The 4685-nt window shown below is 39.8% G+C and overlaps 1 protein-coding gene across 2 annotated transcripts in view; it reads left to right on the forward strand.

Annotated features, from left to right (window-relative positions):
• The first annotated feature begins 3448 nt into the window (after positions 1-3448).
• Positions 3449-4685, forward strand: part of nlgn3a (neuroligin 3a) — a 131403-nt gene continuing 130166 nt past the window's right edge. For both annotated transcript variants that reach the window (XM_005719709.2, XM_005719710.2), the window contains exon 1: positions 3449-3796. The gene's annotated coding sequence lies outside the window, so the exon portion shown is untranslated. The remainder of the gene's footprint in view (positions 3797-4685) is intronic.

The raw sequence follows: 4685 nt of genomic DNA on the forward strand, positions 1-4685 counted from the left end.
TAATAATGGATTGCATTTATGTAGCGCTTTTCGGGGCCCTCAAAGCACTTTACAATGCCACTATTCATTCACTCTCACATTCACACACTGGTGGAGGCAAGCTACAGTTGTAGCCACAGCTGCCCTGTGGCAGACTGACAGAGGCGAAGCTGCCATATCGTGCCATCGGCCCCTCTGACCATCACCAGTAGGCGGTAGGTGAAGTGTCTTGCCCAAGGACACAAGAGACTGTCCGAGCCGGGGCTCGAACCGGCAACCTTCCGGTTACAAAATGAACTGCCAACTCCTTGAGCCACGATCGCCCCCGATAGTAATAAATAATTTGCAAATCATTTTGTTTAGGTTTTTGTTTTTTACATTTGGGTTTCAATTCTTTGTTAATATACAGCAGTGGTCATCAGAATTTTGTTCTGCTGACTCTCGTCCTGCTCACCTGTCTCATTTACTTGTCTTTTCCTTCTTGTATTTCCTGCTAGACATATTTTTCTAAAGAAGGGCCCAATCACATTTGACAGACATGAACTCTATTTTTTATCTATTTTTATATGTATGTGGGTTTTTCTTTATTTGCTCTACTCCGTGAACTATTTCCCTTTATGTTTTTTGACTAATGTCATCATTTTCAAAACATGTGGTCAAGACAACTGAGGAAAAAAAGAAAAGCTCTGATTTACTTTTTAGACAACCCCAGCTGTTTGCATCCCTGTTTTGTCCACAAAGAGCTGTTTTACTTCATTCAGCCGAAGACTAAATGATATTTGAACATAGTCAGTATTGCACTCCCATAAGAAACTTTTATGTGTACATCTAAAATCCCATCCCACTCACACTCAATTCCACCTGTTTCCCTCTCATGTGGGTGCTGCGTGTATTGTTATTGATGTAGACAGTGCTCTAAAACTTAATATTTTTGAAAACAGTGTTGCAAAAAATGTCAGAAAACAGTCTCGGGACAGTGAATTGTTGATATTCCTGCATTTCTGTAATGTTCACATGACTCACTTCTAAGGCATAAATAGTTTTTCTGAGTGTGCGTTTGATGTAACCCATCCGGTTGCCTCAGGCAACATTCATCTGTTTGCATGGAGCTGACTTTCTCCTTTGGAAAGAAAAAAATGTCCTTGTGAATGAATGACTTTACTGTGCCCACCTTTAAAACTTGGAACTGAGCACACGCAAAGTTATCCCTCAACATTAGACGGTAAAGGGTTACAACGCTTTAGAGTACCCTTTGAATTTTTGCTCTTCTTTTTTTCAGCTGACTGGTTCATAAAAGTAACAGTGCGTTATGATTGAGCGTCTTGCTCAAAAACAATATGTCTTGTGGATGCATTGCACTCCGGTTTGTTTGTGTCAGTACCCCCCCCCCCCCCTTTTCCTTTTCTTTCCCTTTTTCTGTATTTTACACTGTGTGAGTGTTGAACATCAGTGGGGGAAAAAGCAGCAGCAGCATCAACCCCTTGCTGTTCTATAATTAAAAGGTCTCTGCTCACAAGAGTCATGTGTATGCTGGTTTCTGTTCCAAACACCAAATTAGATTTCAGTGATTTCCAGCTTTCTCTTAAAATGTACAAGTGACTATTATACCTCTAATTAGACCTGCACTTAGTATTACCTGTTTTATGTGGTACACTTATGTGGAATAGTGTTTCTTTTATTTGCATTTAAACTGTCCTAAGACGCAGTCAACGCTATTTTTTTTAGTGTTTCATAGATAGGTTAATTCTGCCAGATCGTTATAGAGGACTCTTTGTAATGCTGCGGCGAATTTGGAAGGACTGCTTTTTATGGTTCATCTCAGAACTTTGTATTACTTTTGTGACAACTGAAATAATTACTATTGGCCATATTACAACTTCAGTAAGCTGAGAAGAGGAAACGGGTAACAAAATAAAATGTAAACAGAGCAGAACACAAGGAAAAAAGAGGAACAACAGATGATACAGTATCGATCTCAGTGAGGGGGCCAATGAGAAGCGATGGGAGATTTTAAAATATCAATAGAGAGAGCAGATGTGTTGAGATAAACTGTTCCATATTATTATATAGCGACTACAGACCCAAAATGACTTAGACTTAAATCATAGAATTGTTTTTCACTGCAGTCTCGCATTAATATTTCAACGGTGCACTATGGTTTCAAGAAAATACAGTAAATGTTTGCAAATACTCAAGAGCTCGTTTCATTAAAATTATATGAAAGTTACCTAAATGTTTTACTCAAAAGCATTCATTTGACAGTTATTGCATGCCTGTCTGTTCCAGAGAAGGAACTCTTTCTTTTGCTCTTTGTCAGAGTTTTCTATCTTTCTCCTAATCAATGTAATCTTATTTTGCATATCTGAAACACGGACCCAAATTCTCTGCTTTTCCCACACCAACACTGGCCAATTCATCTCCAGTTATATGTACTTCAATGCAGCTAACATAAAGCATATTCTACATAAACTACTCAGGCACTGTTACGGTGATATATAGAGGTGGTAATGTAATGACTTGTAATGAAAACAAAATGTTTGAAACCACAAATTATCCATTTGTCTGCTCTGTAATCCTTTTATCACAAACACTTTTTAAAATCAGCGTTGGAAAGAAAAAAAAAGATGATTTCCCTTTAATGAGTATTTGTTTGAAAACAATTATATAATGAGTTCTGTAGCTCTGGAGGAGGTATGTCAAGCCTGAGAGAATTAACCTGATGATGTCATAATGGCGTAAAGTATGATTTATAATAGAAAGCTTGCACTGGAAACTGACAGCAGGAATAAATGTGGGCTTTTATGATGCTTAGAGACCAATCAAAAGCTGCCTTAGCTCAATACGGCATCCAGTGTTGGTGGATCTGAAGGATTCCAGGCCTAATCTTTACTCACCTGTGCTGCATTGTGTTATATTATTACCTCACTGACTCGTGTAAAGATGGGAGCTAAATAAATGTCACATAAATCTTAAGAAAAGCTATAATAGCTAGTTCATTTATAAAGGGAGAAATGCTGGAGCCATCTGAAAATATGCTGTGATAATTTAATTATTTCTAACCAGCCAGTTCAGCATTTATAGATCTCGCCTCTACTTCATTTATTTTTTCTTTGACTTCATCCAAGTGCTTGGATGCCTTTAACGTTTTATCCTCTTTATAAATTGCTAATCTGCCATAGAAATACAATCTTCATTTAAAACGAAGTTCTCAGAGGCCTCAGTAACTCTACAGTCATTATTAAATAGGCTACGTGTCTGACTTGCCTTATAGATTTTGTTCTGGTGAGAAACGTTAGTCCGGGGAAAAAGGGTTGTGTTTGATGAGCTGTCAGAGAAGGTAGAGAATAGTTGGAAGGCATAAACCGTCTGCTCCTTTTCATGTATGATGCGTGTGCCCTTGGTTACCTAGTAACTCTCTTCTCCATCTCAAATCGGCGCTCCCGAATATTCATACGGGATAGCGCCGCGCGTCCCCGCGAAGCTCGTGTTGAGCTCAAGAGTCAAGGCAAAAGCAGCAAAACGCACCAGGACTAGGAGGAGACTTCCCGCAGGAAAAAAAGGAAAGAAAGAAAGAAAATTAATCACTAAAATAAAACGTGGGAGAAATCCATTAAAATGACAGCGGAGTGAGGATAATGAGAGTCGTTATCGCTTCACAGGAAGGTCATTCCCGAAAAACATATAAGCGGTGCGCAGACTATACGGATATTTGGAGTACAGAGACTCGACTGCGAGTGAAGACCCCGAAACAGTGAAACATTATCCCGGCTTTTTATTTCCAGAAAGGCATGGGGGGATTTAGATCTCGACAAGGCAGGTGAGTCATTTCATGAGACTTGATGAGCAACTAGAGAAGGGGCAGAAAATCTAAGGCTGTCTGCGTTCTGAGTGACTTGGGGAGATGTGCAGGGGGGAAAGAGGGTATATCAGGATACTTGGATTTATTTTATACGACTTAAGCTTCTATTTTATTTGTGTGCGTGTGTGGAAAAGATTAAGAGTGGGAGCTATTTTGTAACGCAACATCGACGCAGCGCTGTAACCCGGCACGGAGGCACGTATACTTCCAAAACGCATTCGGATTTTGTGAGTTGGACGGACTACCCGGAGTCTTATTAGACGCAGGGGTTTTGGATGCTGCTAACTGTCTGTATCTTTTCCTCGCACTGTCATATGTAGCGTGTTGCGATACCAGCGCACGGCAAACGTCAATGCAGAAAATAAATGCTTGCGATAGACGTCCAGAGCACTTGTTACTTGGGCATAAAGACATCTTGTGCGCGTGATGGGCGCAAGCTCTGTGTCATTGTTCATCCTGTAGCAAGGAAAAACCCCGAAAACGCCAAATGAGTTGCGTTTATTGCAAAAACAAGAAATAAAAGGGCGGAAACTGCAAGCTCTGAACTTTAAGGTACATTTAACAAAGAATTGATGGCTTAAATAGATCAGGTTAGAAGCAGATCTAAGGTCCCTTTTTTTTTCTTTTTTCTTTTTTTATAAAATATGATTGGGACCAGTTTGCACCAGGCTACCGACCTCCATCAGGATGAGCAGGATAATCTGCCACGGGGATACATGGGTATCCCCCGATTCCTATTCCCTTTTTTAATAACATTTTCTCCTAATTGGTTTGTGGATGATTAGATGAGTGGCTCAGTATAGAAGCTTCAGTGTGAGCTTAACTGGTTATTAAAGGGCATTTTTCA

Source organism: Pundamilia nyererei, unplaced genomic scaffold (genome assembly GCF_000239375.1).
Source record: "Pundamilia nyererei isolate P.nyererei 1_Seehausen unplaced genomic scaffold, PunNye1.0 scaffold00001, whole genome shotgun sequence".
Classification (NCBI taxonomy): Eukaryota; Metazoa; Chordata; class Actinopteri; order Cichliformes; family Cichlidae; genus Pundamilia; species Pundamilia nyererei.